Genomic DNA, 24,373 nt, shown 5'->3' on the forward strand with positions numbered 1-24,373 from the left:
ATTACGCCTATGGAATGTCCTCACATTTCACAAAAACATGTGTGTGTGTGTGTGTGTGTGTGTGTGTGGGCATGTTTTTGTGAAATATAAGGACACAAATGTGTATAGTGACATGGGTATGACATGGGTATTACAAAAAGAGGGTGAAATATGAGGACGTTACCCATGTCCTCACTTTTCAAAATGCTTATAAATCATACAGAATGAAAAAAATGTTTTTTTCACAGAAAGTAAACTGCACAGTCTCCTGTGATGGATAGGTTTAGGGGCAGGGGCAGTGTGTGTGTGTGTGTGTGTGTGTGTGTGTGTGCGTGGGGGAGGGGTGGCTACAGCTGCTTTTTTCATTTTCATTTCATTTTATGGATTTAAAATCATATTCAGCAAATGATAACTTCACATTAGAAATTAAACTATGACACTATATCACTATTCATACAGGACAAATTTTCTAAATGACATTTGAGTTACAATTCTTATCACCTGTTATTCGGTGTACAATCTAACTAGATCCCACACACCTTCTACCTATTTTTAGTTTACAACCTCAGGCTAGGTAAAGCAGGTCAAATCCTCAACTAGATCATAAATATAAATTTATACTCACTCTCTAGGAGAACAGACCCCCTCCGTGTCTGGTTCAGATCAACTCGTTTAGAAAGCAGAGACGTGGCAAACGGTTTCTTTTATAAATCAATTATAAGTAGATTTATTTTTCTATTAACAAAAAGTTTTACATACAATCAAATAAAAGTTTATAAAAAGAAAAAAGTCTTAATTAACAAAAGCGGCAGTTCACAAGAGTCACCAGCAGATGTCGGGCTCAGATCATCAAGCAATGGAGAAGCAGCATGTCCTGTCAGCTTCTGAATTACATACAGAGATCAATACCTTATATATCATTTCATTATCACACCTCTTCATTACATATTCAATTACATAGGCATAGGTCATCCAATCCAAGACTTTGGACCATTGTCAACTCCCTCAGTTCTTTCAACATTTTAGTATATAATGCTTTGTATTCTTTCATTCATCTTCTTCTGGCTTGGATCCTTAACCTCCTCCTTCGTCTCGTCCGCAAGACATCATCCTGGGGTAAAACCTACTTCTTTGTTTAATACTTTGTTACATACTTGCATGCTAATACATTTTACATTGCGCTTGCTTGTCTTTTACATTAATAAATGACTTTCATACATATGGCTCAGTGTGTTCATTTCAATCATCCAATAAAACATTTTTACAAAGTCTTTGTCTCTGTGTCTTTACTATAAAACCAAATAAAACATTTTTACAAAAGTCTTTGCTTCCGTGTCTTTACTATAAAACCAAATAAAACATTTTTACAAAAGTCTTTGCTTCCGTGTCTTTACTATAAAACCAAATAAAACATTTTTACCAAACCATGTGTCTGTATTCTTGCTATGAACCAAAGTAAAACATTTTTACAATATCATGTTATCATGTCTTTCCATGCTTACAAAGTCTTTTTTGAGAGTTGTATAAGAAAAACCTCCTTTAGGCTTTTCGGCCTTATAAACAGCTTATACATAAAAGTTGTAAAAATAAAAACTTCTTATAAAAGTTTCTCGGCCATATAAACAACTCTTCACTTCACTTTGCTATTTCTATTCTACTTGTGACTCTTATAAAGTCTAACATAAAGGTTCTCTATAAAACCTCCACTACACTTTCCTATAAGACTCTTATAAAGTCTAACATAAAGGTTCTCTATAAAACCTCCACTGCACTTTCCTATAAGACTCTTATAAAGTCTAACATAAAGGTTCTCTAAAAACCTCCACTGCACTTTCCTATAAGACTCTTATAAAGTTTAACATAAAGGTTCTCTATAAGACCTCCACTACATTTTCTATATAGTTTCAACATCATAAGACCATACATGACATACTTGTGTGATTAACATAGGCCTCTTTACACTTGGCATTACTCTTGGTTACATCCTGGGAGTAAGGCCTCCCTATATTAGGCCTCATCCCTGGTTACATATTGGGAATAAAGGAATGAATTTCATCATTATTCTAACACACCTGACAGCTGTGATTTCAAGTACTCATTCAGACAGAACTCTTTTTTTAACAGAGGAATGCGTGTGTTTCTATACATGTGCTTTACAGAAGGTCATGTGCTGTTTGCAAAGCTCACTTTTGACACAAATGTCTTTAAATTAATTATTTACTGATATTCACATTTATTAAAAAATATATATTTCACATGATTCTCTACAAGTGTCTGTTTATAATAAACTGCCATAAAATTTAGACACACACTTACCTGACACTGATATTAAAATCATCTTTGCAGTTTCTTTGATTTGGCTCCATTTAATATTTGTTTATTATACTTTTTTTATTGCCTGCCACCCATATTGAAATGAAAGCACGCTTTTTGATTCAAAAGATTGGTGAACAAACGGTAGCTAAGGTAGGTCAAAAACACATGAAGAGAAGTGTTAAGATAATCCACATCAGCATTAGTACGATATTCTGCACTCATTTGAAATTGACCATTAACATCATCTGACATGAAATTAAATAATTTAATTTAACTGATCTCATAAATATGACCTTTGTGGTTCACGGCCATAGCAGCACCAACTGCTGCAGTTAATTTGGTGAATTCAGATGAATTTGACATAGTCCTTTTATGTTTTCCCATTTTAAATGCCTATTGCCTGCCGTGCACAGTTAAGCTGATGCCACCAGCGTTGTGGTGCCACCGGCTTGGGCCCGTCATCGCTGCTCGCAGCTTTAATGTTCTTCTAAAGATTATTATTAGGGCCCAAGCCATGAAAGGGCGCAGAGCCCTATTGTTCCCCTAAAGATTATTAGGGCCCAAGCCCAAAGGGCGCAGAGCCCTATTGTTCTTCCTCAGATTATTAGGGCTCAAGCCTGAAAGGGCGCAGAGCCCTATTGTTTTCCTTAGGGTTATTAGGGGTTCAAGCACGAAGTGCTGAAACCCTTTTGTAATTGTACTTTTTCCCATGATGCATCATTCTCCATCTAAAACTGATCGGGCAGACCAAACCGTAAGTCGTAGAGACATGAAACTTTCAGGGCTGGTAGTACTCACTGCGACTACCAGCGTCACCGAGGCACGCCCGACCGGCCTGACGGGGGCGCTACAGCGAGCTAAAGTACGAAATGGCTCATAACTCCTAAACCGTTAGGCGTGGGCTCAAGTGTCTTATATCCTTGGAATCCTTGGCTCAAGGCGGACAATATACATGCCTCGGATTGGCCCGTCACCCTAGTAAAAAGGTCAGGTATTTTGGCTTTTTCCAAAAACCTACTTTTGCGAACTAGTCCTAGGTTTTTGGCCCGACCGGAACCAAACCAGGGCAGTAAGATTCTCTGGAGTCTGATTGTCAAAAGTTATCAAAAAAAGTGCAAATTTGTGTTCACGGTCCCTAAGGGCCTCCAAAAAGTTTGAGGTGGGAGGAGCCACTTTTACTTCATTGGCCATAACTCGTCAACGGAACGAGATATTTTCACCAAACTCAGCATGCTTATGTAAGAGCTCATTTTGTGGCCGTGTGAAAAAGGACGCAGCGACTGGCCTCTTGGTGGCGCTATAAAGGTTAAAAAGGGGTCAAAATGATGTATTTCAATGGAAAATCCCATTATATGGCTGAAAGCGGCCCTCTTCCGGCCTGATTTGCATATAGCTTCACCAAATCGGGCATGCACATGCGTCACGTGATCCCAAAGAATCTTGCAAACTGTTATGGCCATTAATGGTGGTTTAACTCTTATAAAGGTGAAAAAATGCTCTATATTATCCTATGCAAAATGACCATTAAATGACCGAAAAAGGGTCTGCTCTGCGCAAAACTTCACCAAATTAGCTGAGCACGTGCGCCATATTATTCTAAAGAAGCGTGCAAACTTTTGTGGAGATCGGGTCACCACAAGAGGTACTACAGCTTAAAAGGTTTTAAAAAAAACACAGCATTTCCATGATAAATGAGCTGTAAATGCAAAAATCGACCTTTGACCTCTCCGATGCTCATGCCAAAACGCTTGATAAAGTTTTTGTAAGCACCAGCTCAAAAATCAAGTTCTCAGACCCTATAGTTTATTTTTTATAGGCTTTTATAGGCCCTTTTTATGCCCCTCTTATTAGGGGTTCAAGCACGAAGTGCTGAAACCCTAATGTAATTGTACTTTTTCCCATGATGCATCATTCTCCATCTAAAACTGATTGGGCAGACCAAACCGTAAGTTGTAGAGACATGAAACTTTCAGGGCTGGTAATACTCACTACGACTACCAGCTTCACCAAGGCACGCCCCGACCGGCCTGACGGGGGCGCTACAGCGAGCAAAAGTACGAAATGGCTCATAACTCCTATACCGTTAGGCGTGGGCTCAAGTGTCTTATATCCTTGGAATCCTTGGCTCAAGGCGGACAATATGCATGCCTCGGATTGGCTCGCCCTTCATGCGCCAATTTCGAGAAATTTCGGTTTTTTTGAAAAACCTACTTTTGTGAACTACTCCCACAATTTTCCCCTGATTGGAACCAAACCACTGTAGAAATGTTTTTTGGAGAGAGACTATTAATAATTATGAAAAAAATTCAATTTTTCGATTCATGGTCGCTAAGGGGAATGAAAAAGTTTAATGTGTCGGGGGCCACTTTTACTAAAATGACTATAACTTATAACAAGATATTTTCACAAAATTCGGGTCACATGTCTATGACCTCAAAGTTTGGTCACTTGAAAAATATTTTGATAATTGGCCACTTGGTGGCGCTGTAAGAGGAAAAAATGTCATGAAAATGGCTATAACCTCACCCAATCATTAATCAGATAATAATTGGCATGCAGTGTCTTTGTCCAGGGTGCCATGATAGTCTATGAGAACATTGGCATATCTCAAAAAACACAGTTTGCATATCGGCACAATGCCTTGAAGGAGTCTAAGAAGTTTCAAGCCAGTGTTTTTCACGGGAGTCATCTCCTTTGACTCCTGAATCCTTGCCGAGTCTAACGATACCAAACATGGTAGGTTTTGCCTTATGGTTTTTGTAACAGTGTAATTTAGCACTTACAAAACTTTTGCGATTATCCTCGAAACTGCTAGTCCAATTGAAACAAAACCACCACAGGAAATATGATAACATCGGTCAATAGCTAAACAATAACATCCAAATGCCAAAACTATGATAGGAAGTGAAATCTAATCAATGTTGCCCATTAGTCATTTTTATACTCTCATAAATATACTGTAAGTGTCTATAACAGGGTGTCCAATCCTGCTCCTGGAGGGCCACTGTCCTGCAGAGTTTAGCTCCAACCCCACTTCAACACACCTGTACCAGCTGATCAAGGTCTTATTAGGCATGCTAGAAACTTTCAGACAATAATAAAAAAAAAAAATTCCTTAGTAAATTGGCTCTAAATTGTCTTTTTTCATCCATGATCTTAGTTTATTTATTTATTCATTTGGATCCCCATTAGCCAATACCTAGGCAGTGGCTACTCTTCCTGAGGTCCCAACAAGTAAAAAATACATCCACAACAATAAAGTCAATGAAACATACAAACCCAAAATATCAACAATTTACTATTGTGCCATTAAATGTTCCTTAAAAGATTTTGTACAACTTATTTTATTTTTATGACTGGTGTTGAAATTATGACTAGTACTACTATATAAAAGTTGACATTACAGGACATTAGGAACTCTCTACAAATTATTTCTTATAAAACAAAGCAGAGAGACAATCTGAAATTATCTTTAATAATCTGAAGTAGTTATTCTAATCTGGTTTTGGTGAGTGACATTTCAGATATTACTCTGATTTATGGATCACCAAAATGCTTTTAGTTTTTGTCAAGTTTACAACCAACTTATTATTCTGTACCTACTTTGATCAATTGTAATTCCTCATCCAAAGCAGTAGACAACTGCTTAATTGATGTTGCAGTTTAATATAATGTTGTTTCGTCTGCATACATGACTGTCCGTGCGCACTTTAAAACAAGAGGAAGTTTATTGGTAAAATAGAAAATAGTAATGGTCCTAAACAACTTCCTTGAGGAACACCACATTCAACTCTTTCACATCTGAAAAACGTCCAATATAAAATACACAATGTCCCCTATTAAACAGATAACTTTTAAACCAATGTACAGTATGAAAAGTAATTGTAAAATAAAATCTAACAATACTGTACCTAATTTATTGTCATCAGTCTGTGCTAAGCAATCGTCTGTCATCTGTGTTAATGCTGTTCCTGTTGAGTTTCCTTCTCAATGTGCATGCTGAAAATTATTAAACACTTACATTTGCTCACAAACTATTGTTTCCAATACTTTGCTAAGAACCATTAGCAAACTTATTGATCATATTTACGTTCAATTATTTTAATGTAACATAAAACATTATTTTCTTTTTCCTTTTAATTTTCCTTACTTAAATTCTTAATTTGCAATTGACCTCCCAATCCTCCTTGCTCCCAGTTCTGTTGGCCTTTGAATCTCTTATATGATCGTTTATAAGTTACTTTTGGTTTTTGAAGGGGTTACATGGTTGCTAAATAAAACATAATATATTTTTATGCATTTGTGCTTAAAGGCCTTAAACTGCTTGAACCCCGATAAATGCTGCTTGCAGCTTTAATTAGGGCCCAAGCCCTGAAAGGGCGCAGAGCCCTATTGTTCTTCCTCTGTTTCTTATTATTAGGGCCCAAGCCCAAAGGGCGCAGAGCCCTATTGTTCCCCTAAGGATTATTCTTTGTTTTTTTTTTTATTTTTTTTTTCGACTTCTCGGGTACTTTTGGGGCACTTAACATGCTCGAAAACTCTTGAAACTTCGCACAGGCGTTGGAATGCGCGGCCATCAGAGCCGGGCTGAAGCTGGTACCCGGGCGTGGCAGGGGGGCTCGACAGCGCCCCCTAAAGTGGGGTCTGAAAACTTGGTCCATATATCAAACACACTTGCACGTACATGTATGAAACTCGGTACACATATAGACCTCATCGGGCCAAACAACTTTCGTGCTCTAAGTTATGCGTCAGCCCTACAGGAAGTGAGCTATTATGGGTTGTTCGGAAAACGCATGCTCTGGAATTTAATATACTCCTCCGAGGCCATTGTTTCGATCATTGCCAAACTCGGTCAGCATCAAGTGAACATATCCAGGATGCTAAATTGCGAGCGGATTTTTGATATCTCAAATGGTTTGGCCGTGGCGAAGCAACGAATTTATGGCGAGAAAAGGGAAACAGGAAGTGTATTTTAACTTTTGCAAACATGGACTGATTTGGATGAAACTTCAGCTGTGTGTTCGTTGTAAGAAGCCGATCACATGGATATGACTTTTGTGAGTCAAAGTTATAGCGCCACCAACTGGCAGCAGGAAGTGTGTCACTTTCAAAAATGCTTTGAATCACCATTTTATTTTGACCCGATTTATTTCAAACTTCATCAGTATAATGTGAAAACATGACAGATAGAGACTTATGAAATGGATTCCTGAAATTTCAAATACTGTTGCCATGGCAACGTGTCAAAGTTTAATAATGTTTTGGCTGTTCTGAGGCTCTTAGCATGCTTGAAATTGCTTGAAACTGCTTGAAACTCAACACACACATCAGAGATGTCAGTCAGTACACATGGACAAAGCCTCAGAAACGGGCGGGGATGAGGGGCTCTCTAGCGCCACCTTTTGACAAAAGTGGGGGGGTTAGTTTTATCTTCAGTCACCAAACTCGGTACATATATTGTTCTCTTCGAGCCGGACAACTTTCTAATTTACAGTCATTAGCTCCGACCAACAGGAAGTCAGATATTTTGGTTTGAAGATTAATATTTATGTAATTCAGGGTCTGAGTTTTTACGTTCTCCTCGTAGGCGATTTATTCAATCTCCACCAAACTCGGTCAACATGAAACAAAGATACGGAAGATGCTAAAATGCGAACGAATATTGGATATCTCAAACGGTGTTGCCATGCCGAGGGATTAAATAAGGACAAAAAAAGGGGAACAGAAATTGTCTCATATCTTGTAAAATAATATTTTGATTTAAATTAAATTAAGATTGTATGTTTGGTAATTGAACTTAGATTAATTTAAAATGACTGTACTATTTTTCAGATGAATATATATATATTTTATAAATATTTATTTGTATAATGTATTGTGCCCGTGTGTGCTGCCCTTCCCTCAATGAACACAAGATGGCAGCATTGTGTTAGTTTTGAAGCAGGATAAAAAAAAAAAACTTGTTTCTCTCTCTCTCTCTCTCTCTCTCTCTCTCTCTCTCTCTCTCTCTCTCTCTCTCTCTCTCTCTCTCTGTGTGTGTGTGTGTGTGTGTGTGTGTGTGTGTGTGTGTGTGTGTGTGTGTGTGTGTGTGTGTGTGTGTGTGTGTGTGTGTGTGTGTGTGTGTTTCTGTGATTTCTGAGGACATACATTTGTAGACATTTCATGTGTCCCCGTACATATATTGTTCTCTTCGAGCCGGACAACTTTCTAATTTAACTAATCTAATTTAACTAATTTAAAACTTTCTAATTTTAAATAAAAACGTCATGTGCTGTGTTTGCCAAGATCACGTATGATGCATATGCAGGGTATATGCAGGAATCCTGAAGTAAATTTTAATACCTTTTTAAGACTTTTTTAAGACCTTCTCAAAATATTTAAAGACCTCATCGGCGATGAGAACTACTGTTGAGCAATAAAATAAAAATATATAATCATAAGCTATAACAAAAATATATATTAAATTAGGTGAGTGGATAGTTAAAAAAAATTGCAATTACAAAAAGTAATTCTTGAAAAAACATCTCTGGACTAATTATCTTATCACCTGACAGCCGTGATTTCATGTACTCATTCAGACAGAACTCTTTTTTAAAACAGAGGAGTGTGAGTGTGTTTTCTATACATGTGCTTTAAGGTCATGTGCTGTGTTTGCAAAGATCACTTTTGACACATTTGTCTTTAAATTCATTATTTACTGGCATAGTTCAAATTTATTTTAAAACAAAATTCACATTGTTTTCTACAAGTGTCTGTTTATAAGTGTCTTTTTTTCACAGAAAGTTTTTGTCTGTGTGTGTGTCAGTGTCCTGTCTCTGTGTGTGTGTGTGTGTGTGTGTGTGTGTGTGTGTGTGTGTGTGTGTGTGTCAGTGTCCTGTCTGTGTGGATGCGTCTCATGTCAGCTAATCAAGGGACACTGACACACACACACACACACACACACACACACACACACACTCGACGCATAGATAGACACGCGTTAGTTTCCTGCTCACATCGAGTTCTCTTTTGCTCTTGAACAAACAATAACACAGAGGATTTTGAGTATTCTCATATTAGAGTCTTAAATTAGTTAAATAACGTCTTAAATGAACTTAAAGAGTTGTGAGGAAATGAGATGCGCGGGACAGCGCGTGAGACCCGCGGCTGTTCTTAAAGTGACAGTAGCACTGATGATGCCTGTCATTAATGTTCATCAAAGAACAACGGGAACAGAGAAAATTGTAGCTTTAATGATGATTCATCTATATTTGATTTATTATTTATGCAGTTAAGGAAGGTTTGATAACTATTACATTTCTGTATAACAGGTAAGGCCATGGGTAAATATAACATTTATTATTTTGGGTTTATGTAAAGATTGTTTTAAGTTCACTTAAATTAAAAGTTGTTTTTTAAAGCCTAATAAATGTTGAAATTGGGAGCTTTCAGTTATACTGTAATGTAACGTCATTAATGTTTCATAGAGACTTTAGTATCAGTGATACTGGCCTTCATTCATAAAAAATGACAACACAACACATATTTACAATATGCTGTCTTTAAATTGTTTCTAAATTAATTTGGAGAGTAACTGAAATTATTACAATATCAAAATATTAAAAACTTAAAATATTAAAAACTTGCGATTAATCGCGATTAATTACAGAAAAAAATGTGATTAATTAGTTAATTTTTTTGTTAACGATGCCCAGCACTAATATATATATTATAAATATTTCTTTGAATAATCTATTGTGCCTGTGTGTGCTGCCCTTCTCTCAATGAACAAAAGATGGCAGCATTGTGTTAGTTTTGAAACAGGATATAAAAAACATTCCATGTCTTTCTTTCTGCCACTCTCTCTTAGGCTTTCACAAATAACTATCACTTGAAATAAAAACGTCATGTGCTGTGTTTGCCAAGATCACATATGATGCAGATGTCTTTTAATGAATAATTTACTGATATAATTTAAATGTATTAAAAGTAAATTTCACATGGTTTTCTAAAAGTGGCTGTTTATAATAAACTTCCATAAAATGTAGACACGTATCTTACTCTTACCTGACACTGATATTAAAATCATCTTTGCATTTTACTGTGATTTGGCTCAATTTATAAATTTTTTTATAAAAAAAAATTTATTGGACCACCCATATTGAAATGAAAGCACGCTTTATGGTGCATAAGATTGGTGCACAAACGGTAGCTAAGGTAGGTCAAAAACACATGAAGAGAAATGTTAGGATAATACAACATCAGCATTTGAATGGTATTGTGAACTCATTCCAATTTGACCTTTGACATCATCTGACATGAAATTAATTTAAATTTAATTGATCTCATAGATGTGGCTGTTGTGGTTCGTTGTCATAGCAGCACCAACTGCTGCAGTTAATGTGGTGAATTCAGATGACTTTGACATAGTCCTTTTAGTTTTTCCAATTTTAAATGCCTATTGCCTGCTGTGCACAGTTAAGCTGATGCCACCGGCGTGGCGGTGCCACCGGCTTGGGCCCGTCATCGCTGCTCGCAGCTTTAATTATTATTATTATTATTATTTTATCGACTTCTCGGGCACTTTTGGGGCCCTTACCATGCTCAAAAACTCTTGAAACTTTGCACACACATCGGAATGCGCGGCCATCAGAGCCGGGCTGAAGCTGGTACCCGGGCGTGGCAGGGGGGCTCGACAGCGCCCCCTAAAGTGGTGTCTGAAAACTTGGTCTATATATCAAACACACTTGCACGTACATGTATGAAACTCGGTACACATATAGACCTCATCGGGCCAAACAACTTTCGTGCTCTAAGTTACGTGTCAGCCCAACAGGAAGTGAGCTAATATGGGTTGTTCTGAAAACACATGCTCTGGAATTTAATATACTCCTCCGAGGCCATTGTTTCAATCAGTGTCAAACTTGGTCAGCATGAAGTCAAGACACAGAGAATGCTAAATTGCGAACGGATTTTTGATATCTTATACGGTTTGGCCGTGGCGAAGCAACGAATTTATGGCGAGAAAAGGTAAACAGGAAGTGTGTAATAACTTGTGCAAACATTGACTGATTTGGATGAATCTTCAGCTGTGTGTTCGTTGTAAGAGGCCGATCACATGGATATGACTTTTGTGAGTCAAAGTTATAGCGCCACCAACTGGCAGCAGGAAGTGTGTCACTTTCAAAAATGCTTTGAATCACCATCTTATTTTCACCAGATTGACTTCAAACTTCATCAGTATAATGTGAAAACATGACAGATAGAGACATATGAATGAATTCCTGATATTTCAAATAATGCTGCCATGGCAACATGTCAAAGTTTAATAATGTTTTTGGCTGTTTGTGTGCCCTCCCCTCTATCACCAAAAGGGGGCAGTGTTGTATTATTTTTGAAACTCCCTTTCTCTCTCTCTCTCTCTCTCTCTGTGCTTGCTTATGTGATTTATGAGGACACAAATGTGTATGATGACATGGGTATTGTATTACAACGTAGTGGTTAATGTGGACATGAACTATGACACTATATCAGTACAGGACTCATTTTCTAAATGACATTTGAGTTACAATTCTTTTCACCTGACAGCCGTGATTTCATGTACTCATTCAGACAGAACTCTTTTTTTAAAACAGAGGAGTGTGAGTGTGTTTTCTATACATGTGCTTTACAGAAGGTCATGTGCTGTGTTTGCAAAGATCACTTTTGACACATTTGTCTTTAAATTCATACTGACATAGTTCAAATTTATTTAAAAAAAAAATTCACATTATTTTCTACAAGTGTCTGTTTATAAGTGTCTTTTTTCACAGAAAGTTTTTGTTTAAACGTGAATATTTGTATAATTCAGGGTCTGAGTTTTTACGTTCTCCTCGTAGGTGATTTATTCAATCTCCACCAAACTCGGTCAACGTGAAACGGAAGCTTAACGCATTAAAAATATTTAACGCAAATAACACAGCGTCCGTTTTTATATCCATTTTTGCTTAGCGTTACATGATCACGCTCCTATTCATGTAAATGCTTCCAAGCGCGACAAGACACAAGAGAGCGCGCTGTATGCCAGTGTCCTGTGTGTGTGTGTGTGTGTGTGTGTGTGTCAGTGTCCTGTCTGTGTGTGTGTGTGTGTGTGTGTGTGTGTCAGTGTCCTGTCTGTGTGTGTGTGTGTGTGTGTGTGTGTCAGTGTCCTGTCTGTGTGTGTGTGTGTGTGTGTGTGTGTGTCCTGTCTGTGTGTGTGTGTGTGTGTGTGTGTCAGTGTCCTGTCTGTGTGGATGCGTCTCATGTCAGCTAATCAAGGGACACTGACACACACACACACACACAAACACACACACACACTCGACGCATAGATAGACTCGCGTCAGTTTCCTGCTCACATCGAGTTCTCTTTTGCTGTTGAACAAACAATAACACAGAGGATTTTGAGTATTCTCATATTAGAGTCTTAAATTAGTTAAATAACGTCTTAAATGAACTTTAAAGAGTTGTGAGGAAATGAGATGCGCGGGACCGCGCGTGAGATCCGCGGTTGTTCTTAAAGTGACAGGAGCACTGATGATGCCTGTCATTAATGTTCATCAAAGAACAACGGGAACAGAGAAAATTGTAGCTTTAATGATGATTCATCTATATTTCATTTATTATTTATGCAGTTAAGGAAGGTTTGATAACTATTACATTTCTGTATAACAGGGAAGGCCATGGGTAAATATAACATTTATTATTTTGGGTTTATGTAAAGATTTTTTTAAGTTCACTTAAATTAAAAGTTGTTTTTTAAAGACTAATAAATGTTGAAATTGGGAGCTTTCAGTTATACTGTAATGTAACGTCATTAATGTTTCATAGAGAATTTAGTATCAGTGATACTGGCCTTCATTCATAAAAAATGACAATACAACACATATTTACAATATGCTGTCTTTAAATTGTTTCTAAATTAATTTGGAGAGTAACTGAAATTATTACAATATCAAAATATTACAAACTTAAAATATTAAAAACTTGCGATTAATCGTGATTAATTACAGAAAAAAATGTGATTAATTAGTTAATTTTTTACTTTACAGTCATTAGCTCTGACCAACAGGAAGTCAGATATTTTGGTTTGAACGTGAATATTTGTATAATTCCTCTTAGCATGCTTGAAATTGCTTGAAACTCAACACACACATCAGAGATGTCAGTCAGTGGAAATGGGCAAAGCCTCGGAAATGCGTGTGTTGGAGGGGTGTTTATTACAACATAATCATGGTTTATGAAGACATTTCATGTGTCCCCGTAAATAAAAATAGCTTTAACAGCATACTAAACAATTTTTTAATAAAAATGTAAAAATGCAGAATGTTTTCTGTGATGGTAGGTTTAGGGGTAGTGTGTGTGTGTGTGTGTGTGTGTGTGTGTGTGTGTGTGTGATATGTAGGCTTAGGGGTAGTGTAGGGGGATAGAATGTACAGTTTTTACAGTATACAAACCATTAAGTCTATGGAATGCCATCTGCCTGTCTTTCCCCTTCCCCCTCTCTATCTGTGTGTGTGTGTGTGTGGGGGGTCTCTCTCTCACCCTGTGAGTTTGTGTGTGTGCCTTTCTCTCAGTCCTTCCCCTCCCCCTCACTCTCACTCTATCATTGTGTGTGTGTGTGTGTGCCTTTCTCTTTTGATCATAATTTAACCCTTTCATATAGGCTATCACAAATAACTATCACTTAAAATAAAAACGTCATGTGATGTGTTTGCCAAGATCACGTATGATGCACATGTCTTTAAATTAATTATTTACTGATATAATATAAATGTATTAAAACATAAATTTCACATGATTTTATAAAAGTGGCTATTTATAATAAACTTCCATAAAATGTAGACACGCATCTTACTCTTACCTGACACTGATATTAAAATCATCTTTGCAGTTTCTGTGATTTGGCTCCATTTATACATTTTTTATTAAAAAAAATTTATTGGACCACCCATATTGAAATGAAAGCATGTTTTATGGTGCATAAGATTGGTGCACAAACGGTAGCTAAGGTAGCTCAAAAACACATGAAGAGAAGTGTTAGAATAAAACAACATCAGCATTCGAATGGTATTCTGTACTCATTCCAATTTGACCTTTGACATAATCTGACATGAAATTCTTATAAATTTAATTGATCTCATAGATGTGGCTGTTGTGGTTTGTGGTCATAGCAGCACCAACTGCTGCAGTTAATGTGGTGAATTCAGATGACTTTGACATAGTCCTTTTATGTTTTCCCATTTTAAATGCCTATTGCCTGCCGTGCACAGTTAAACTGATGCCACCGGGGTGGCGGTGCCACCGGCTTGGGCCCGTCATCGCTGCTCGTAGCTTTAATTAGGGCTCAAGCCTGAAAGGGCGCAGAGCCCTATTGTTTTCCTTAGGATTATTAGGGCCCAAGCCCTGAAAGGGCGCAGAGCCCTATTGTTCTTCCTCAGATTATTCTTTGTTTTTTTTTTTTTTTTTTTTTTTTTTTTTGACTTCTCGGGTACTTTTGGGGCACTTAACATGCTCGAAAACTCTTGAAACTTCGCACAGGCGTCGGAATGCGCGGCCATCAGAGCCGGGCTGAAGCTGGTACCCGGGCGTGGCAGGGGGGCTCGACAGCGCCCCCTAAAGTGGGGTCTGAAAACTTGGTCCATATATCAAACACACTTGCACGTACATGTATGAAACTTGGTACACATATAGACCTCATCGGGCCGAACAACTTTCGTGCTCTAAGTTATGCGTCAGCCCTACAGGAAGTGAGCTATTATGGGTTGTTCGGAAAACGCATGCTCTGGAATTTAATATACTCCTCCGAGGCCATTGTTTCGATCATTGCCAAACTCGGTCAGCATTAAGTGAACATATCCAGGATGCTAAATTGCGAGCGGATTTTTGATATCTCGAAAAGTCTGGCCGTGGCGATGCAACGAATTTATGGCGAGAAAAGGGAAACAGGAAGTGTGTTTTAACTTGTGCAAACATTGACTGGTTTGGATGAAACTTCAGCTGTGTGTTCGTTGTAAGAGGCCGATCACAAGGATATGACTTTTGTGAGTCAAAGTTATAGCGCCACCAACTGGCAGCAGGAAGTGTGTCACTTTCAAAAATGCTTTGAATCACCATCTTATTTTCACCAGATTTATTTCAAACTTCATCAGTATAATGTGAAAACATGACAGATAGAGACGTATGAAATGGATTCCTGAAATTTCAAATACTGTTGCCATGGCAACGTGTCAAAGTTTAATAATCTTTTGGCTGTTCTGAGGCTCTTAGCATGCTTGAAATTGCTTGAAACTGCTTGAAACTCAACACACACATCAGAGATGTTAGTCAGTACACATGGGCAAAGCCTCAGAAACGGGCGGGGATGAGGGGCTCTCTAGCGCCACCTTTTGACAAAAGTGAAGGGCTTCGTTTCATCTACAATCACCAAACTCAGTATATATATTGACCTCATCGAGCCGGACAACTTTCTAATTTACAGTCATTAGCTCCGACCAACAGGAAGTCAGATATTTTGGTTTGAAGGTGAATTTTTGATTAAATCGGGGTCTGAGTTTTTACGTTCTCCTCGTAGGCGATTTATTCAATCTCCACCAAACTCGGTCAACATGAAACAAAGATACTGAAGATGCTAAAATGTGAACGGATATTGGATATCTCAAACGGTGTTTCCATGGCAAGGAATTAAATAAGGACAAAAAAGGGGAACAGAAATTCTCTGTGTCTGCTGCTCTCCCCTCAATGAACACAAGATGGCAGCATTGTATTAGTTTTGAAGCAGGATAAAAAAAAAACTTGTTTCTCTCTCTCTCTCTCTCTCTCTTGTTTGTGATTTATGAGGACACAAATTTGTATAATGACATGGGTATTACACTGGTATTACAACGTGTATGTGTGTGTGTTTAAAAACATACTAAAACAATGTTTTATTAAAATGTAACCAAATAGCTTTAAAATAATCATACTATTTTTCAGATCAATATATTTATTTTATTTAATATATTTCTTCTGAATATTTATTCTCTGTCTGCCCTCCCCTCACTAAAAGGTAGCAGTGTTGTTATTTTTGAAACTCTCTCTCCGTGTGTGTGTGTGTGTGTGTGTGTATGTGTGTGTGTGTGTGTGTGTGTGTGTGTGTGTGTGTGTGTGCTTGTTTATGTGATTTATTAGGGACACAAATTTGTATAATGACATGGGTATTACACTGTTATTACAACGTAGTGGTTAATGAGGACATTTCATGTGTCCACATAATAAAAATATCTTTAAAAACATACTAAATAATGTATTATTAAAATGTAACCAAGTAGCTTTAAAAATATACTACAAATTACAATGAAAACATGGTTTATGAGAATATTTCCTGTGTCCCATAAATGAAATAGCTTTAAGGGGTTTGTGTGTCTGTGTGTCTGTGTGTGTGTGTGTGTGTGTGTGTGTGTGTGTGTGGGCATGTTTTTGTGAAATATCAGGACACAAATGTGTATAATGACATGGGTATGACATATTACAAAAAGAGGGTGAAATATGAGGACGTTCCCCATGTCCTCACTTTTCAAAATGCTTATAAATCACACAGAACAAGGTTTTTTTCACAGAAAGTGAACTGCACAGTCTCCTGTGAGGGTTAGGTTTAGGGGCAGGGGCAGTGTAAGGGGATAGAAAATACGGTTTGTACGGTATAAAAACCATTACGCCTATGGAATGTCCTCACATTTCACAAAAACAAACATGTGTGTGTGTGTGTGTGTGTGTGTGTGTGTCCACCAACTGGCAGCAGGAAGTGTGTCACTTTCAAAAATGCTAAATCACTGTCTTGTTTTCACCCGATTTACTTCAAACTTCATCAGTATAATGACAAAACATGGCAGATGTAGACATACGAATGGATTCCTGATATTTTACATACTGTTGCCATGGCAGTGTGTCAAAGTTTAATCATCTTTTGGCTGTTTTTGAGGCTCTTAGCATGCTTGAAATTGCTTGAAACTGCTTGAAACTCAACACACACATCAGAGATGTTAGTCAGTACACATGGGCAAAGCCTCAGAAACGGGCGGGGATGAGGGGCTCTCTAGCGCCACCTTTTGACAAAAGTGAAGGGCTTCGTTTCATCTACAATCACCAAACTCAGTATATATATTGACCTCATCGAGCCGGACAACTTTCTAATTTACAGTCATTAGCTCCGACCAACAGGAAGTCAGATATTTTGGTTTGAAGGTGAATTTTTGATTAAATCGGGGTCTGAGTTTTTACGTTCTCCTCGTAGGCGATTTATTCAATCTCCACCAAACTCGGTCAACATGAAACAAAGATACTGAAGATGCTAAAATGTGAACGGATATTGGATATCTCAAACGGTGTTTCCATGGCAAGGAATTAAATAAGGACAAAAAAGGGGAACAGAAATTCTCTGTGTCTGCTGCTCTCCCCTCAATGAACACAAGATGGCAGCATTGTATTAGTTTTGAAGCAGGATAAAAAAAAAACTTGTTTCTCTCTCTCTCTCTCTCTCTTGTTTGTGATTTATGAGGACACAAATTTGTATAATGACATGGGTATTACACTGGTATTACAATGTGTATGTGTGTGTGTTTAAAAACATACTAAAACAATGTTTTATTAAAATGTAACCAAATAGCTTTAAAAGAATCATACTATTTTTCAGATCAATATATTTATTTTATTTAATATATTTCTTCTGAATATTTATTCTCTGTCTGCCCTCCCCTCACTAAAAGGTAGCAGTGTTGTTATTTTTGAAACTCTCTCTCCGTGTGTGTGTGTGTGTGTGTGTATGTGTGTGTGTGTGTGTGTGTGTGTGTGTGTGTGTGTGTGTGCTTGTTTATGTGATTTATTAGGGACACAAATTTGTATAATGACATGGGTATTACACTGTTATTACAACGTAGTGGTTAATGAGGACATTTCATGTGTCCACATAATATCTTTAAAAACATACTAAATAATGTATTATTAAAATGTAACCAAGTAGCTTTAAAAATATACTACAAATTACAATGAAAACATGGTTTATGAGAATATTTCCTGTGTCCCATAAATGAAATAGCTTTAAGGGGTTTGTGTGTGTGTGTGTCTGTGTGTGTGTGTGTGTGTGTGTGTGTGTGGGCATGTTTTTGTGAAATATCAGGACACAAATGTGTATAATGACATGGGTATGACATATTACAAAAAGAGGGTGAAATATGAGGACGTTCCCCATGTCCTCACTTTTCAAAATGCTTATAAATCACACAGAACAAGGTTTTTTTCACAGAAAGTGAACTGCACAGTCTCCTGTGAGGGTTAGGTTTAGGGACAGGGGCAGTGTAAGGGGATAGAAAATACGGTTTGTACGGTATAAAAACCATTACGCCTATGGAATGTCCTCACATTTCACAAAAACAAACGTGTGTGTGTGTGTGTGTGTGTGTGTGTGTGTGTGTGTGTGTGTGTGTGTGTGTGTGTGTCCACCAACTGGCAGCAGGAAGTGTGTCACTTTCAAAAATGCTAAATCACTGTCTTGTTTTCACCCGATTTACTTCAAACTTCATCAGTATAAATGACAAAACATGGCAGATGTAGACATACGAATGGATTCCTGATATTTTACATACTGTTGCCATGGCAGTGTGTCAAAGTTTAATCATCTTTTGGCTGTTTTTGAGGCTCTTAGCATGCTTGAAATTGCTTGAAACTCAACACACACATCAGAGATGTCAGTCAGTGGAAATGGGCAAAGCCTCAGAAATGGGTGTGTTGGAGGGGTGTTTATTACAACATAATCATGGTTTATGAAGACATTTCATGTGTCCCCGTAAATCAAAATAGCTTTAAAAGCATACTAAACAATGTTTTAATAAAAATGTAAAAATGCAGAATGTTTTCTGTGATGGTAGGTTTAGGGGTAGTGTGTGTGTGTATGTGTGTGTGTGTGTGTGTGTGTGTGTGTGTGTGTGTGTGTGTGTGTGTGTGTGCGATATGTAGGCTTAGGGGTAGTGTAGGGGGATAGAATTTACAGTTTGTACAGTATAAAAACCATTAAGTCTATGGAATGCCCTCCGCCTGTCTTTCCCCTTCCCCCTCTCTATCACTCTCTCTCTGTGTGTGTGTGTGTGTGTGTGGAGGGGGGGGGGGGGGGGGGGGGGGGGCTCTCTCTCACCCTGTGAGTATGTGTGTGTGCCTTTCTCTCAGTCCTTCCCCTCCCCCTCACTCTCCCTCTATCATTGTGTGTGTGTGTGTGTGTGTGTGTGTGTGTGTGTGTGTGTGTGTGTGTGTGTGACTTTCTCACACATTGATTTCAAATATATTCAACATATTTTTTTCAGAGAGTGAAATAAAAAAAACTTTCTCCCACCATTTAGATTTTATTTCTTTTTGTTGTTAAAATCTTGTGAACCTGGTTCAATGTGCAGATTGCCTCTCTCTCAGTCCTTCCCCTCCCCCCTCACTCTCAGGCTCACCCTGGGTGTGTGTGTGTTTGATTGTGTGCGCGCACGTGTGTGTGTGGTGTGTGTGTGTGTGTGTGTGTGTGTGGGGGGGGGGGGTGTCTCTCTCACCCTGTGAGTTTGTGTGTGTGCCTTTCTCTCTCGGAATGATAATTTACCCCTTTCGTATCATAGACTATCACAAAAAACTATCACTTTAGTGTGAATAAGTAAAAAAGAACTACAAACACCTTGAATTAAATACTGGCCTTCTGGACTTACAAAATTTTGAGCAGGAAAATATAACTTTTATTTATTTTATCCTATAACATTAAAATTAATCTAGATTTAAATTACATCATGGGTGTGGCTTGTGGTGATAGTGGCACCAGTTGCTGCAGTAAATGTGGCATATTCGAGCGATTCTAAAATATTCTCCTGTTTAAATGCATATTGCCTGCCGTGCACAGTTAAGCTGATGCCACCGGCGTGGCGGTGCCACCGGCTTGGGCCCGTCATCGCTGCTCGCAGCTTTAATTATTATTATTATTTTTCTTATCGACTATTCGGGCACTTTTGGGGCCCTTACCATGCTCGAAAACTCTTGAAACTTTGCAGATACATCGGAATCTGTGGCCATCAGAGCCGGGCTGAAGCTGGTACCCGGGCGTGGTAGGGGAGCTCAACAGCGCCCCCTACAAAAAAATTGGTCCATATATCAAACACACTTGCACGTACATGTATGAAACTCGGTACACATATAGATCTCATCAGGCTGAACAACTTTCGTGCTCTAAGTTATGCGTCAGCCCAACAGGAAGTGAGCTATTATGGGTTGTTCGGAAAACGCATGCTCTGGAATTTAATATACTCCTCCGAGGCCATTGTTTCGATCGGCACCAAACTCGGTCAGCATTAAGACAAGATATTCAGGATGCTAAATTGCGAGCGGATTTTTGATATCTCAATCGGTTTGGCCGTGGCGAAGCAACAAATTTATGGCGAGAAAAGGGAAACAGGAAGTGTGTTATAACTTGTGCAAACATTGACTGATTTGGATGAAACTTCAGCTGTGTGTTTGTTGTAGGAAGCCGATCGCAAGGATATGACGTTTGTGAGTCAAAGTTATAGCGCCACCAACTGGCAGCAGGAAGTGTGTCACTTTTTAAAAAAAATGCTTTAAATCACTGTCTTATTTTGACTCGATTGACTTCAAACTTCATCAGTATAATGTGAAAACATGGCAGATATAGACATATGAATGGATTTCTGAAATTTCCAATACTGTTGCAATGGCAACGTGTCAAAGTTTAATAATGTTTTTGGCTGTTTGTGTGCCCTCCCCTCTATAACCAAAAGGTGGCAGTGTTGTATTATTTTTGAAACTCCCTTTCTCTCTCTCTCTGTGCTTCTTTATGTGATTTATGAGGACACAAATGTGTATGATGACATACACTGGTATTACAACGTAGTGGTTAATGTGGACATGAACTATGACACTATATCACTACTAATACAGGACTAATTTTCTAAATGACATTTGAGTTATAATTCTTATCACCTGACAGCCGTGATTTCATGTACTCATTCAGACAGAACTCTTTTTTAAAACAGAGTGTGAGTGTGTTTTCTATACATGTGCTTTACAGAAGGTCATGTGCTGTGTTTGCAAAGATCACTTTTGACACATTTGTCTTTAAATTCATTATTTACTGACATAGTTCAAATTTATTTTAAAACAAAATTCACATTATTTTCTACAAGTGTCTGTTTATAAGTGTCTTTTTTTCACAGAAAGTTTTTGTTTGAACGTGAATATTTGTATAATTCAGGGTCTGAGTTTTTACGTTCTCCTCGTAGGTGATTTATTCAATCTCCACCAAACTCGGTCAACGTGAAACGGAAGCTTAACGCATTAAAAATATTTAATGCAAATAACACAGCGTCCGTTTTTATATCCATTTTTGCTTAGCGTTACATGATCACGCTCCTATTCATGTAAATGCTTCCAAGCGCGACAAGACACAAGAGAGCGCGCTGTATGCCAGTGTCCTGTCTGTGTGTGTGTGTGTGTGTGTGTGTGTGTGTGTGTGTGTGTGTGTCAGTGTCCTGTCTGTGTGTGTGTGTGTGTGTGTGTGTGTCAGTGTCAGTGTCCTGTCTGTGTGGATGCGTCTCATGTCAGCTAATCAAGGGACACTGACACACACACACACACACACACACACACACACACACACACACACACACACACACACACACACACACACACACACACACACACACACACACACACACACTCGATGCATAGATAGACTCGCGTCAGTTTCCTGCTCACATCGAGTTCTCTTTTGCTCTTGAACAAACAATAACACAGAGGATTTTGAGTATTCTCATATTAGAGTCTTAAATTAGTTAAATAACGTCTTAAATGAACTTCAAAGAGTTGTGAGGAAATGAGATGTGCGGGACCGCGCGTGAGATACGCAGTTGTTCTTAAAGTGACAGTAGCACTGATGATGCCTGTCATTAATGTTCATCAAAGAACAACGGGAACAGAGAAAATTGTAGCTTTAAGGATGATTCATCTATATTTCATTTATTATTTATGCAGTTAAGGAAGGTTTGATAACTATTACATTTCTGTATAACAGGGAAGGCCATGGGTAAATATAACATTTATTATTTTGGGTTTATGTAAAGATTTTTTTAAGTTCACTTAAATTAAAAGTTGTTTTTTAAAGCCTAATAAATGTTGAAATTGGGAGCTTTCAGTTATACTGTAATGTAACGTCATTAATGTTTCATAGAGAATTTAGTATCAGTGATACTGGCCTTCATTCATAAAAAATGACAATACAACACATATTTACAATATGCTGTCTTTAAATTGTTTCTAAATTAATTTGGAGAGTAACTGAAATTATTACAATATCAAAATATTACAAACTTAAAATATTAAAAAAAAGTGTGTGTGTGTGTCATAGCTGTCAACATTGAACATTGAAAATAAGGGAGATTTCCCGGAATCCATCCACAAAATAAGGGATTTTTTTACACGATTCTTACCTACAAACTTAAAAAAAAGAGTCTAAAGAGTTTATAACTACACAAAATATTTTGATTTTGGCCGTCAGTGTCCTGATCCATCATTGCACATCACACTCATCTACTATACTCTCCTTGAAGTTTACTTCCCGCTACTTTTTCCCTCTTCCTCCCAACCGCGGAATTTATTGGACCACCCATATTGAAATGAAAGCATGTTTTATGGTGCATAAGATTGGTGCACAAACGGTAGCTAAGGTAGCTCAAAAACACATGAAGAGAAGTGTTAGAATAAAACAACATCAGCATTCGAATGGTATTCTGAACTCATTCCAATTTGACCTTTGACATAATCTGACATGAAATTCATATAAATTGAATTGATCTCATAGATGTGGCTGTTGTGGTTTGTGGTCATAGCAGCACCAACTGCTGCAGTTAATGTGGTGAATTCAGATGACTTTGACATAGTCCTTTTATGTTTTCCCATTTTAAATGCCTATTGCCTGCCGTGCACAGTTAAACTGATGCCACCGGGGTGGCGGTGCCACCGGCTTGGGCCCGTCATCGCTGCTCGCAGCTTTAATTATTATTATTTTTCTTAACCACTTCTCGGGCACTTTTGGGGCCCTTACCATGCTCGAAAACTCTTAAAACTTTGCAGATACATCGGAATCTGCGGCCATCAGGGCCGGGCTAAAGCTGGTACCCGGGCGTGGCAGGTGGGCTCAACAGCGCCCCTTAGTAAAACTTGGTCTATATATCAAACACACTTGCACGTACATATATGAAACTCGGTACACATATAGATCTCATCGGGCCGAACAACTTCCGCACTCATAGTCATAAACTTCGCCCAACAGGAAGTGAGCTATTTTGGGTTGTTTGGAAAACGGATGCTCTGGAATTTAATATACTCCTCCAAGGCCATTGTTTCGATCAGCACCAAACTCGGTCAGCATTAGGTGAACATATTCAGGATGCTAAATTGCGAGCAGATTTTTGATATTTCGAATGGTTTGGCCGTGGCGAAGCAACAAATTTATGGCGAGAAAAGGGAAACAGGAAGTGTGTTATAACTTGTGCAAACATTGACTGATTTGGATGAAACTTCAGCTGTGTGTTTGTTGTAAGAGGCCGATCACATGGATAGGACTTTTGTGAGTCAAAGTTATAGCGCCACCAACTGGCAGCAGGAAGTGTGTCACTTTTTTTAAATGCTTTAAATCACTGTCTTCACCCGATTGACTTCAAACTTCATCAGTATAATGTGACAACATGGCAGATATAGACATATGAATGGATTTCTGAAATTTCAAATACTGTTGCCATGGCAATGTGTCAAAGTTTAATAATGTTTTTGGCTGCTTTTGAGGCTCTTAGCATGCTTGAAATTGCATGAAACTCAACACACATCAGAGATGTCAGTCAGTACACATGGGCAAAGCCTCAGAAACTGGTGGGGATGAGGGGCTCTATAGCGCCACCTTTTGACAAAAGTTGGGGGGTTCGTTTTATCTTCATTCACCAAACTCGGTATATATATTGGTCTCTTCGAGCCGGAAAACTTTCTAATTTACAGTCATTAGCTCCGACCAACAGGA

The sequence above is a fragment of the Gobio gobio genome, assembly GCF_949357685.1.
Source record: "Gobio gobio genome assembly, chromosome: 18".
Classification (NCBI taxonomy): domain Eukaryota; kingdom Metazoa; phylum Chordata; class Actinopteri; order Cypriniformes; family Gobionidae; genus Gobio; species Gobio gobio.